This window comes from Mustela erminea, chromosome 14 (assembly GCF_009829155.1).
Source record: "Mustela erminea isolate mMusErm1 chromosome 14, mMusErm1.Pri, whole genome shotgun sequence".
NCBI classification, from domain to species: Eukaryota; Metazoa; Chordata; class Mammalia; order Carnivora; family Mustelidae; genus Mustela; species Mustela erminea.
The window spans coordinates 84,603,017-84,617,392 of NC_045627.1; the positions used below are offsets into that span (position 1 = coordinate 84,603,017).

The 14,376-nt window shown below is 53.4% G+C and overlaps 1 long non-coding RNA gene across 4 annotated transcripts; it reads right to left on the minus strand.

Annotated features, from left to right (window-relative positions):
• Positions 1-7,111: 7,111 nt before the first annotated feature.
• Positions 7,112-14,056, minus strand: LOC116573504. Of its 4 annotated transcripts, none has more exons than XR_004278852.1 (3): positions 10,834-14,056; positions 9,871-10,018; positions 7,112-7,647 (listed from the first exon to the last, which is right to left on the minus strand). It is a non-coding gene; the product is annotated as an uncharacterized LOC116573504 (long non-coding RNA). The 4 variants fall into 4 exon arrangements; XR_004278853.1 differs by lacking the exon at positions 7,112-7,647 and adding an exon at positions 9,064-9,263; XR_004278854.1 differs by lacking the exon at positions 7,112-7,647 and having other exon boundaries at positions 9,290-10,018; positions 10,834-11,429; positions 13,740-14,056.
• Between the last annotated feature and the right edge of the window lie 320 nt (positions 14,057-14,376).

Here is a 14,376-nt window from a genome sequence, read left to right on the forward strand (position 1 = left end):
GCGTGACAAGTGTGGACCTGACCTTTTGCAGAGAAACTCTCTAGGGGCTCCTGGGTGGCTCAGTCGTGATCTCACAGTTGTGACACAGATCCCTACATTGGGCTCCACGCTGGGCATGGAGCCTGTTTTGGATTCTCTCTCTCTCACTCTCTCTCTCTTTCTCAGTCCCCCTCTCCCACTCACATATGCACATGGGTGCTCTCTCTTTTAAAAATTCTCATAAAATAGGGGCACCTGGGTGGCTCAGTGGATTAAGCGTCTGCCTTCGGCTCAGGTCATGATCCCAGGGTCCTGGGATCGAACCCCACATCAGGCGTTCTGCTCAGCAGGAAGCCTGCTTCCCCCTCTCTCTCTCTCTGCCTGCCTCTCTGCAACTTGTGATCTCTGTTGTCAAATAAATACATAAAATCTATAAAATCTATAAAAATTTTTCCATAAAATAAAAATAAAGAGAAGCTCTCCAGCCACAAGTATACTGGGTACTCGTGTTGCTGGCTGCTGACTCTGTCCCGCTTTTGAATGTGGTGGCAAAATGGTTTCTTGTTTGGCTATCATTCATTCTCCCCGAGCTGCCTCCATAGGGTTTGTGTACTTTTCTGCCCCATTCATACTGGGGTTAGCCATACAGCTTGCTTTGGCCAATGGCATGTGGGTAGAAGTGACACCATGGCACGTTTCCACTCACCCCTTGAGGAAAACGTGCCCTAGCCAGGCTCCATCTCTTCATCCTAGACCCCAGAACAACATCCAACCCACTGCCTGAAACTGCCACCCATCCAGGCCCAGCGCTCCTCCTATACACCCTTGATCTTGCGAATGAAGACTTGCTGTTGGGGGCCATGAGTTGGGCGCTGGGCACTGGGCGTTGGTTTTGCAGCATTTTGCAGCAATAACTAACAGACTAGATCCTTGAGTGCCTTGCTTATGTCTTCGGTCCTAGTTGCTCCCCATGTTTTGGCAACATTGATTTTAATGCTCATGGCATCGCCTTGGTACCTCCCCATCTTTGTGCCCTACCTGCTGCACAAAGTGCTCCCACCCCCGCTCTTCCCCTGGATCCAGGACCCAACGCACTTGGTCTCTGACCTTACAGTTCTGACCTTACACCTCTTGGCCTCATTCCTGCATCGCCCCTCACACCAGGTATAGCAGAGGCCAGGTGACAGAGCAAAGACCCTCCGCAGAGAGAGGGGGCAGGAACCCAGCGTGTGCAGGCACCACCGTGCTGGGTATGCCAAGCGTGCGCCTCCATGAACCCTGGGAGCTGTGGGGCCAGAATTGGAGCCAAGAGCCTTCTGACCCCAGAATCGGAGTCTTCACCTCAGTGCATGGCTGAAGGTCCAGCTTCTCTGGGCAAGCAGAGTCTCCCAGCAATATAGAGCCTTTGTGTTGGAAGGGATTTACACAGCGCCCTAGTCCAATATATAGCAGGTAAACCACACAACATGGCCATGTTTGTAGGTTAAATCAGTCAAATATTGGCAATCATGGCTTTACCAGATTCCCAGCTGGTTGAACAACCAAATTTAATCCTACCTTTACCGGCCAACATTCAGTTCCTCTTTCCCTGTGGTTCATGAAGATTTTGGGAGGGACTTTCCAATGCCCTACCAAATTTCAAAAGATCCTACGTGCAGGGCATTTTCCTGGGACACCCACAGTCACCCCAGGGCCAAGGGAGAATGGCCTCACTCTGGCTTGCTGACAGTTCATTTTCAAGTGCACGGACTGAGCACCAGCCCTCTTGCTCAGCCCTATAAGTAAACAAGTAAATAAAGTAATAACAAACTAGACCCCTTTATGATCCCCCATTTCCCTTTCTGTTTTATAACATGTCCGGGAATCCATGCCAAGGGTGAGCTCAATCAAAACGGTGACCCATCATTCTCAGATTTGGAAACCTACCCTTACTCTTTCTTAAGTATCAGGAGACGCATCAGTCACCACTTTTAAAGACCATCCCCACCCAAATTCTTTCCTGCCGGCCTCCACCCTCAGGCCTGTGGATTTCCACACTGGCTGGAGTCCCCGAAGACGAGCTGTCCAGTCCTGGACAGCTTTGTTCCCCACCGAGAGGCTTTTATTAGGGGCAGGAGGCAGACGATCACTAACGGATCCTGCGCTGGGTGCCAGGCCCCGCGCTGGCCCCAGACGTGTTGTTATTTCCATGAATCCTCACATCATCCCAGGGTCATGACTGGGGCCTCGCTGACTCCGAGCCCGTCCCCACCCTCACTAGAGGCCCCATTTCCTTTGAATGTGTTGGTTCTTCTGCAAATGGGCCCCAGCCCCTTCCGTGTAAGAAGACCTTCCCAGCTATAGCTGGGCCTCTGCTAGGCCAGGCTCACTTCCCTCCTGCCCCCCACCCCCGACCTGGAAGTAAGTGTGGGTGGTGCAGCTCAGCCACCAAGGGCAGCCTGTTCCTCGTGGGGCACAGTTTGAAAATGCAGGCAGCCATGGTTCCCCTCCAGCCCGGCTACCTAAATGCCCTTCCTGTCTTCCTTCCCACGCTGGGAGCAGAGCATCCAAAATTAAACGGCCAGAAATAGATCCAGTTGGCCCGGAAGTGGCCAGAACTGCTCAGGGCCTCCTGGAACTTCGGGCAGCTGAGCCCACCCCGTAGAGAACCAAAGGCAGTTAATTATGGGCAGCTCAGATGACGGGCACAGGAGGCGCCCGGCCGGGCGGGAGTTTCTCGCCTCCGCTTCCTCCTCGTCCTGTTCTACCTCCAGACTTCCTGTTGCTTCGCATCTCCTTTCCCAGATTTGCTCAAGCCTTGCCAGCTTCCAGCCGACTGAGCAGAACTGGACGTCAGAGTCCTTGAGCAATCGTGCTTTCCCACAGTCTGTTCAAAGCTCCTCGCCCTCTGGGGTCTGCCCAGCCCCGCGTGCTCCTTCTGTAGCGGCTTGCCCTGGCCAAGAGGTTGGGGGAGAGACCGGGGCAGGCGGAGATAAGGCTGGGGAGGTGGGCAGGGGACTGACCGCGGAGACACTGGCCCCCTAGCCAAGGATGAGAGATGCGCCAAACTGTTAGGTCAAGGTTCAGCTGCTGGCAAATGGGCGCTTTCCAAATGCTGCCCTCTGCGGGGTGGAGGGGAGGCCAGGACACGTGCAGGAGGAGAGGCCGGTGGAGGCCGAGTGTGGACCTGGCGGGGCTGTGCTGGGCTTCCCCTCTCTGGGCAGCCTTGGAGTCAGTCCACGAAAGAGACCCCCACTCCAGGGTCTCATTTTTCAGAAGCCTGTGTCTGCCCTGCCTTCCTGAGGTCCTGCCTGCTATGAGGCTCCTGGGACAGCCAGCCCTCCGTCCCGGTCCCCCCGGGGTCCAGCATGGCCAGAGGCAAGCATTCGTTCCTGGGCGTCCCTGACATTGTGGAACATGATGATACGGGAGGGGGCAATAGGGTAGAGAATGGCTAGAAGCTGGGGTACAGGGAGCCCCCCCCATACATCACAGAGGGGAAACACAGAGCCTGGGCAGGCAGTGGAGCTTCCCACAGAATCTTCCCTGTACCTAGAAGCTGTTGTTGGCCTGGTCTCCCTTCCTCTGGCCCCGGGGGTCACTTCCTGAGCCTGTGACCCTTGCACTCACACGAGCCCCACGCTCAGAAGGGCCTGGTGCTCCCAGGGCCGGGGTACTTGACGTTCCCTTGTTGCCATCTGGAAATTCTTAACACCATCTTTGAACTCTTGTACTTTGTAAATGCCGTGGGACGGGCCATGAAGCCCGCGTGTGAGCGGAGGAAGTAGGCACAACGCACCCGACCACCGCCCTCCCTGCTTTCTCACACTCCGACAGCGCCGCCCCTGCTCACGCGCAGCCCCTGAGGCCCGAGGACCAGGTACGCCCGGCCCGACGCCGAGGAGGGTTCCTCGCTTGGTTTAATGCTGGGCTGTCACTATCCTGAAATCAGGAACGAGTCCATCTCTGCAGTTGCGTTTGGTAAATGAGACGCACTGGGACGCGGAGGCACACACAAGACCGAGAGCGGGGCGCGGGGAGGGGTGCGCAGGCAGGTGTGTGCCGTTCCCCGCGGCGCGGTAAGCGTGCCATTCCGGGGGGCCCACGGGTGCGTGCAACTCAGCCCGACTCCGAGTGAGTACAAGGGAAGCGTGTTACGTCTGCGGCCGAGTGAGCCTGCCGGCACCTCCTGGAGGCCAGCCCGCCCTTCAGATCAGAACACGCGCCCATACTCACGCGACTCTCATCTTGAGAAACGAGAAGGACCGAGGCCCTGTGGCACCCTTTCTTGGTCGCGTCCCGTCCCTGCATCAGCCGATCGCTTCTGCGACATGGAAGGCACAGAAGGAAGGGGACAGCTGGGGCCCGTAGCTCCCTCGGCCCTTCCTCACTCAGCGGGAAGACCAAGGCACCACGTGCTGGCGGAAGGTGATTCCATCAAGAAGCAAAATAAAAATACTTGAGCATTCCCACTTCCGTGGTAAGAAAGCAGTTCACGTGCGCACAAGACCTCTGAGACAGGCCGTGTCGCTTCGGTGACTCTGCTTACGAGCTAAATGCTCTTGGATTTCCGTTTAAAACCGGGATGGCATCAAGATGAGGGTAAAAGGTACGCTGATAATTTTAATTTCTAATTTCTCTTTAGAGTATCATTAAATAGCAAAAGAAACCCTATGACAAGATGAGAGAGGTAATGTGGAAAAAAAGGGAAAAACTTTATATTTTAGTGCCTTTAAGTGGTACTTGTCTTTCTTTATGAATGAGAAGCTCTGCATTTTCCTTCTGCCTTGAGTCCTGTGAATTATATAACCATCATTGCCTGGCCAGCTCCTGCCTATTCGTCCTACTGGTTAGGTGCCACCTCCTCCAGGAAGCCCTCCATACCTCCGCAAGCTGTGAAGTGCCCCCACCTGTGCACTCCCACAAGAAACAGCAGCCCGCGCATCACTGTGCTGCAAAGGTCTGCTTGTCTGACCACATGCTCTTCCGCTGGATGGAACATCAGAATTAGATCACCAGATTGTCAACCTTACAGAGTCCTCCCTACCTGTCCTCAGCATCAGCCCAGGGCCTGGAACATAACAAGTGTTCCTTCCCAGTCAGATGGATGGATGGATGGACGGATGGATGGATGGACGGATGAGTGAAAATAGGGTGTCATATGCCAGACACGGTTCTCAGCATTTTGCATATACTGCCTGATTGAGTGAATGTTGGCACCAAGATTGCTATAAAGGCCCTACCCAGCGAGCTTCCCTGTGTGACCCTGTGTGGTTCCATCAGCGCTGGGCTCTCAGCCATGGTCCCCTGTTGGCCTCCTCCTGTCCTTCCCCCCTTACTGTGGACTTAGATGCTGACAAAATGGCAGGTTCATTGAAGGCAAGAACCCTGATATGTGTCTCTCTGGGCCCCGGGGGTGACCCAGAGTTTTGCACAGTCAGGACCCATGATGTTAATAAGTGAATTTGTGAAAACAGCCTCTAAGAGAAGACGTTCTGACCGAGGGGATCTAGATCCTGACGAGTCCCTTCCAAAGCAAGCCACAAGTCACCCTTCTCTTCAGAATATATAAACAGGAAGGAAGAGAGGGAGGGGGGAGGGGGAGAGGAGGGAGAGAGAAGGAAGGAAAGGAAGGGAGGAGGGGGGAGGGGGAGGGAGGGAAGGAAGGGGGACGGGGGGAGGGAAGGAGAGAGGGAAAGAGAGGGAGGGAGGGTCTTACTATTCTCTAAATCACGCTTCTGAAAAATGTCAAGACCACTTTTTTGCAGAACTGAAAACAGCAAAAACAGCAATTGGGCGCCTGGCACGGTTGCCCTGGACGCCGATGACAGACTGCCGGTCTCGGGCGCAGCTCGGCCACTGCACGTTAGAGCAATCTCGCCTTCCAGATCCAGAATGCACATTCCCAGATGGGTCCTTGGCAAACCATGACGCCAACGTGTTCATCTTCGGGATGTTTCCCTTTCCGGGAGTGTGGAGCAGAGACTGGCTGCTTGCTCACTAACCCTGTTTCTTCCTCCTGGGCACACAGAAAGCCTCCATCCCAACCTCTCTTGCAACTGGTTAGATTGAGGCCCTATGACTGGGTCCCGGTCACGGAGATGTCAGCAAAAGTGACCCATGCTGCTTACAGGACTGGCCGTAGGTCATGGGCATGGCTGTCTGTGCTCCCCTCCCCTTCTATGTGTGACTATGTGTGAAAAAGATAATGTTGCAGGATAGAAGGAGCCTAGATCCCTGAGTCACGGCTTGGAGAGCATTGCCCACCCCACATCAGACTGTGACACAAGTGAGAAATGAACTGTAAGGTGTTTAGCCGCTGAGACATTGTTACAAAGCTAGCATTATTTATCCTGGCATATCTCTCGGTAGGAACGCATTCAGATGCAAGTAACTGAGAAGCCAAAATGACATAAACAAATATAACCCTGTTTTTCTGCATAGCAGGAAGTAAGTCTTGGAAAAGGCAATTCAAGAGTGGACCAGCTCCTCATGGACACCGGCTCATCTATCTTTCTGCTCAGCCATTCTTGCTGTTTGTAGCCATGCTTGTCAACTTGGAGTCACAAAAGGGCTGCTGTGCCTCTGACATTTCATGTGCATTCCAGCAGCAAGAAGGATGTAGGGCAAAGGGCTGAAAGCATCCTGCCAATCAGATCTGTCCCAGCTTTGACTTCTACTTTACTTTTACTCTTGCCTACGTCTACGTTCATTTTATTAACCAAAAGGGCATCACATGCCTGCCTGAACCAATGACTGGCCAACAGGAATGATACTATTACACTGGCCTTAGTACAGTTGTGATTCGACCCCTGCAGCTGGGGTCTGGAATCCCCCTGCCCTGAGATCTGGGAATCTACATGACTGCCTGAAGAAACTACAGGTCCACCAGTGGGAGGAACATAGGAGTGATAAAGAAAACTGTCACATATTCACACCAGTAGGCCCTGCTCCCGGGCTCCCAGAGAAGCTCTCCCTTAACATTTTACCAGTGTTCAAAATGCCTCCACAAAACCTCAAAGCACGGGCTCTAGTTCTGCCCCGACCACGCGTTGAATGTCTGCTTTATTAAAAAAAATAATAAATAACCGAAAAGGAGGATTCCAAACATAAAGATAAGAAAAACACACACACACACACACACACACACACACACACACACACACACAAACCCTTCCTGGCTCCCAAAAGCTTAAAGTCATACGGTTTTGCACATACTAAAAACATAAGATAAGGTCTGTAACTTTCTGGAATGCCCTTGGTCATGATGATTTGTAACTCTTTTTATGTAAAAGACACATCACCCTGCACCAAATGTTCCTTTCCCGGAGCACTCTTTGTGAAGATCATGTATCCTGGGCAGCCGTTCTAACTTGGGCTCGAATAAAACTTTTTCTTTCTTTTTAAAAGTGTTTAAAGAGGTTTGTTCCTTTTGCATCAATAGGAGTGAAATAGATGTTGAGTGGCCAACAATAGCCTCCCCCAATGGCTGGCATCCTTCTATTTTTCTTCCCTTCTAGCACATTCTTTCTCCAGAAAGAGTTGCGGTTAAGAGCAACCAAAGAGGTGCCCGGCTGGATCCTTCAGCCTTCAGGTCCATGGGCTTAGACCTCAGCTTAGCAGACCATAGAACCGGATTTGGTCATCTTGCCTAGGGGACTGGCTCCCACGGAGTCCAACGATGGCAAGCTAGAAGTCAACCAGACAACAGCATCATTCACAATGGAGGACCGAGTTTTCCCAGGACGTGGTACTCTAGGGCAGCTCCTGTCCTTTCTAGGATACCGCTGATTTCCACAGACTGGTCATCAGAAATTAGCGGAGCTGTTTAAAAATTAGATGCTCGAGGCTCCTGAAGGTGCAGCGGAATGAGCTTGATCTCAGGATGCCTGCAGGAGGGTGAATTGTTGCCATACATTTGGAAAGCAATCTGGCAGCAAGTCTCCTGAGCCTTAAATATATTCAAACCCTTTGATCTAATAATTCCACTTCTGGGAATCTCTCCTAAGGAAATAATTTGAATACTGAAAAAGCTTTTTGCACCAAGATATTCCTGGCAGGATTACTTGTAATAGTGAAAACCTAGAAACAGCCAAAATAACCAGCATTGGAATAAAAATATATATTCTATATAGAATATATTCCATAAAGTGGAGGTGGGAGGGAAAAATGGACGGATGGGTAGAGAGATACACGGACTCCACCCAACAAACTACGTACCTTCATTAAAGACGATAACCCCAAAAGGTTTACAATGCAAAAATGTGCTTGGATAAAAGACTAGAGTTAATATAATGCGTATGATATAATTATTAGTATATGGAAACGGCTGAAATGAAACCGCTGCACCTCGCTGAGCCTCAAGCATCTAATTTTTAAACAGAATGTAACCACGAGTGCTGAAACTATGCATGATTTTTGTTCCTTCTTTCCAGTTTATGCATTTAAATTTTTTCTTTTATAAGGATGCCCTGTTTTATTAAAAAAAATTATTTCAGAAAAATATGAGGGTTGCTAAGTGAGCATGGAAATTGGATGGGGCTAAGGGACAGTTTGTTCAGCTGGGGTAGCACTTGAAGAAGTTGCCCTGCCCCGCTCTGGGCCGCTGGCTAGTGACCGCAATACTGGGTCAGCCAGTTTCCAGGTCTTTCTCACCCCCACACCTTGGGAGCCACCTTCAATCCCTCTGCAGTCCTGGCAGAGGCCCCCTCCCACCCCGGCTCTCCAGGCTCCAACTGTGGTGCATTGTAACTTTCTACAGGTACCTTCAGTTCTGGTCACCTTGACTCAACTTGGTCATGCCTGAAGCTCCAAACCAACCTTGGCGGTGGTCTCCCTGCAGACAGAACCTCGGTTTTGACGTTTGCTCATCCTGTGCTCAGAAGGTGGTGGGCTTTGGCCAAGACCGTCCCTAAATGCTGGACAACTTTTTGGAGTCCCGTATATACCAAGTAGAGAAAAACCTCAGACTCCCTTTTATTTTATTTGAATATCCCTAATTATTTGCATTTATTTTATTTGAATATCCATTATTGTTTGAATATCCATCCAAATTAGATTCTAGGATTCGCTCACATTTGTGTTCCCTGCTGCTGTCCAGTTTTACTGCTCTGACATCCCAATGTTTAACTAGACCATAATTCATGTATCTATTTACCCCTATTTCTGTTGCCAGGATTTGGGCTGCTTCCAACATTTTAATACCAGCAGTGGTGCTGCCACGAACATTCTGGTAATACCCAGAAGAAGAATGGCTGGTATGCGAGGTATGTAAAGGCTCAGCTTCAAGAGACAATGCCAAAACGCTTTCCAAAACAGTAATATAATTTTGAGAGAAAAAAAGAAAATCCAAAAAGATTATACAAATCCTCTGTATTCTCAATTTTTCTGTGCATCCAAGACTATTCTAAAACTTAAAGTTTTTTTTAATTATATAGCGGAATACTCTTTTTCAAGCTAAAAAATGACTAAAATTAAAAATGTTTTTGAGAATCTATTTAGGTGTGATCAAATGGAGCCAGGAGAATGATAAAGAGAAGACTTCTGAGCGCCTCTTCCCGGGGTTCGGGGAGGAAGGCTCTGGATGGGGGAGCACAACATGGCAATTGTTGTCAGCATTCCAGCTTTCCTGTCGGATGTTGGTTAACGGGTGTTCATTAGATTAAAATGCAGGAAGGAAGAGAGGGAGGGAGAGATAGGGAGCGAGGCAGGCCGAGGGAAGAGGGTCTCGCATGCAGAGCTCTGCGAGTGTCATCAACAAAGATGATGTGTCGGCCAGCTCTCTACACCTGGGCTCCGTTAGACAACAGGAGAGAAGGGATTGGAGGAAGAGGAGCAGCTTCGTCCCACGAGCGGCATGGGGAAGGCTTCAGGAGCTTTCAGACCCAATGCCAACCCCAGGCACAGGCTCACCATGTCCCCCAAGGTGGGTGTCTGCTTTGTGAACCTCAGGGGGCAAAGCACTTCTGCACTCAGGCTGCCTGGTACAGGATCCCGCTCTGGCCCTGCCAGCCATGCCTAGAGTCACCTGTGTGCGCTCTCCAACGCTCCGTGTTCTCATCTGTAAAATGCGGAGAAGTTAGTAAGATGACATGTGTAAAGTGTCTGCTCACAGAGTAAGCACTCAATAAATGTCTGTTATTATACCCCCAAGCTCCACCTGTGTGTGTGTGTGTGTGTGTAATTCCCAGGTCCTCACCATCATACCTGCCTAGCACCCTGCTCCTCCTGGCCAGAGTATAACCTGCTCCAGCACGTTGACTTGAACCTGAAGCCCAGTAAGGTCTGGGGGACGGACGTCTTCCTCCTCTCACCTCCTGGGAGATACCAGACCCTCCTTCATTCCTCAACCCCCCAGCTTCCCGGGGGTGAATTGCTCTGATCTCTCGAGCATTTCTCAAACCCCATCCCCTACCTGGCTGGGTGCCCCAGACCACTGCCTCCACCTGCCATCCCCAGCCTGCCCTCCGAGGCATGACCACGTCACTCCCTGCTCAGATTCCCCAGAGATCCTTCCTGTCCCTCGGCAATGCAGCCCAAGAGCCTTGGTTGGCTCTCAAGGCTTTCGTCTGGCCCCAGATCCACTGGGCCTCTCCCTGCCACCCACACCCAGAGTCCAGTCCCCCACCCCCAACAAGCCTCCTTCCTCGCTCACTGCCTTCCTTCACCTGGAGAGCTCTCAGTTCCCTCCAAGACCCCTCCCCAGGCCTCCCACCGAGGTCCCTGGCTCCCTTTACATCAGTCCCCCCCACCCCTCCCTTCACTCCCCAACTGGGCTCCCTCTCTCTCTCGTCCCCTCCACCAGACTCTGAGTGTGTTAAGGGATGGAGCCTGTGAACCCATCACATCCCAGGGCCATGCTCAGAAAGTACCCACCAAAGACATGAACGACTTTTCTCGTTCAAGGGTAAAGATGTTTGACTCCTCGCGGCAATTATATTTTCCCTTTCTCGATTCAAAACTTTGCCTTGCCTGGGACAAGGCAGGACGAGTGGAAAACATCTGTCTGGTGGGTTGACACGGGCGGGGATGGAGGACAGGAAGAAATCTGTTCTGGAGTCTCCTGTTTACCACGGACGTTGAACTTGGAAATGAAAGTGCAGCCACAGCAGGAAGGACGAGTGGAGACATCCACCCCGCTGGGACTGAGGCTGGTCAGCAGATGCGGGTCGGGGGCCAGGGGTCCCCTCCGGCCGTGGCGGGAAGCGCCAGTCCAGGCCGGCTGTTTGCTCAGACTCTTTCAAGAGGACATTCGTCCCTGTTCCCTCCTTCACAGAGGGCACGCGGGATCTTTGTCCGTGTCCCTGGTGCCTCTGTCAGAAAGGGAAGCTGGGGGCAATGTTACAATGTGTAGACAACTCCATGCTTAAAAGGCTAATAGAAAGCTTAAGTTAGGACAGTTGCTGTCCTGAAATTACCTTATGGAGAGAAAGACAACCAAGGAGATGTGGATACAGCAGGTGTCAGCCAGGCTGTGGAGAAAGGGGACATTGGTGCCTCTGCCACTGGGGCTGCAAACTGCTTCATGTGCTCTGGACAACGGTGTGGACCTTCCTCGAACATTCACAACGGAAATACCGTATGACCCAGTAATTCCATTTCTGGGTATTTACCCAGCATGACCCCCAAGGGCCAGCCCAACAGGCACCCTAAGCACCAACCAGCGTGCTCCCAATGCGCCAGCCAGCCTGCCTCCTGGGGCCCCCCCGGAAAACAGGTTTCTTCCCCATCTGACCACATGGTGGCCTGTGCCTCCCCCATCGGCCGCGCCACCACACAGCCCCCAGGACAGCAGGGCCGGGAGGCCCCATGTGGGTCAATGCTACTGTTTTACAGGCGGGAGAACAGAGGGGGAAGAAACTCGCCCAAGGCCTCACAGCAAGCTGGCTTCCTTGGCCACAGTGAGACCCAGAGGGGCTCCTCCATCACTGAGCCCAGCGCCCAGGACCCTCCTCACTTCGGGTCAGCAGCAGCCTCGCTGCACACGTGGCCAGCGAAATGGAACAGCTCCCTTCAGTGAGAGGACAGCCTCGGTGACTATATGTAGACACTTCCCACCGCCCAGGCTTGTTCTAAAGCACGTGGCCTGCACCATCGCGCCAGAGCTGCGCAGTAAGTCTGGGAAAGGAGTCACAGTTCTTCCCGTTTCTCAGGTGACGAGACTGAAGCTCAGAGAGACCAGGCGGCCTGTCCACGGCTGCTCGGAGTCAAGCCGGGACTCGCGCCCAGAGGCTGAAGCACGGAGCCTGCTTCCCATCTGGCCCCTCAGGGCAGAGCGGCCAGGCGGCTGGCGTGGTGGGCAGGGGGGGCCATGCTGGGTCCTGTGTGCCCACGTCCTGCCTCTCCGGCCCTCCCAAGACCTGGCCTTCACGCCCTCCCTTCATCTCAGGCCAGGGAGACGTGCGAGGTGCGGCAGTTAGGGCTCTGGAGCCAGGCGGGGGCCCCTCGGTCAAATTGCCCAAGCTCTCTGGGCCTCAGTCCTTCATCTGTAAAATGGACATTGCAATAGCTCACGGTATCCTTGTAAGGATTACCTTAGGTTAGGGCTGCGGCTCCCACAGTGCGTGGTAGACAGAACACTGGCCCCAAAGATGTCTTCGTCCTGGTGCCCAGAACCTGAGACTATGTTGCCTTGGGCCTGCGTGATTATATTAGTGATCCAGATGTGGGGTGATGGGGAGGGTCTATGGGCCCCGAGTGGTCACAGGGTCCTCACTCAAGGGAAGCAGGAGGGGCTCCTACGGAGAGGCCGAGCTCGGGGTGGGCACGTGGGCGCCTCTACAGCAGCTGGGAAAGCAAGGGAATGGCTTATTCCTCGGTCCCCCAAGGCCCTGATCATGGAGACTTGTTGGAGCCGAGATAGGAAACCCATGCCAGGTGCTGGAGGCTCTCTGTTCCCAACTTTGTGGGTGTGAACGGGGGCTGCTCTCTCTCTGGACGAGGGCCAGATGCAGCCCAGCCCTGGGGAGACCATGGGCCAGAGAGTGACAGAGCATCCCCAGAGTGGCCCAGGGCAGGGAAACCAGCGCTCTGACTGGGTACACTGAAAGGTCGGGACTCAGAGCAGGGTGGCCTGCTCTGAGGAGGGGCAGGGACGGCTGTTGTCACCACTGCTCCATTCCAGACCCCGGACATGGAGGAGAATTTGCACCTGCCTCTAACGTACAGCAGACCCAGAGCCGGGGGCATCTCCTGCACTCCCTCCTCACCCCACCAAAGCCCCCCGCGACACGCCTTGGCTCCCAGGCCCCATGAGCTGGGCTTTTACACTCCTCCGGTCCCCCAAAGGACCCCTTCCTCAGAGGATTGAGCCTTTTCCTGCACACAGCCATCGTCCATTTGACTCGACTGAGGGGGCCTGGGATCCTGTTTCCCAAGGCTGACCCTCCAACTGGCCAGCTGACCCCCATCAGACCAGGGCCTCCAGGAGGCAGGGGTGGCCCATCGTCGTCAGGATCCCTGAGTCTTGCATACCTCTGGGCACTTAGTAGGCACCTTGAAGGTGTGGTTGGATGGATGACCTGGCAGAGGTCAGGCTTCTATGCCCCCCAAACCAGCTTCCCTGACCCACGGACACCCTGGGGACCCCTCCGATGTGCCCCTGAAGGCTGCTGCCAAGGAAGCTCCCTGAGTCTCGGAGAGGAGGTTTCATGGCCAAACCGGACATCCTCAGGCTGAGCGCGTGGCTTCCTATGTTTGTGGACACAGGATGTGTGCCCCCTTTCCTGATGGCCTTGTGGGGCACGGCATCGGAAAAAACACTTCTTTATTCCCACACTCACAACAGTTCTGACACCGGATGTGGGTTACCCACCCATGGAGCTCTCCTCCGCGACACCAGCCAGGCGTCCCATGATTCAGTTCAATTCCGACTCTGACCGGAGTTGACCCAGATGTCGCAGGTGCGGGGCTTGGTGCCACAAGACTGGTCCCACAAGACTGCCCCCACCTCAGGTGCCAATCGCAAGTCTCCGGGTGCCACCTGTACGTCCGACCGACGGGCTCTGCGTCCAGGTGCCCACCGCTCCCTCCCTGGGCTCCATCATTTGCTAGAACAGCTCACAGACCTCAAGGAAACACTCACACTTAGCAGCGTATTACACAGTGAAGGACGTGACAAAGGATAGAGATCAACATCCGGGGCAAGAGGTGCACAGGACGTGGTGTGGAGAATGGGGCATGGGGCGTCCCCAGCCCCCCAAGATGCCACCCTCCTCCAGCAACCGGATGCTCCCTGAAGCTCTTACCAGGCTCAGACACTTTGTTCGAGGCATACAGAGTGGTAGAGCCCTGGTTGGAGAAACTTCTTGTCTTAGACTGCTCAGCTTGCTCTAGCAAAACACCACAGACTGGGGGTCCCTGGGTGGCTCAGTGGGTTAAGCCTCTGCCTTCACTCAGGTCATGATCTCAGGGTCCTGG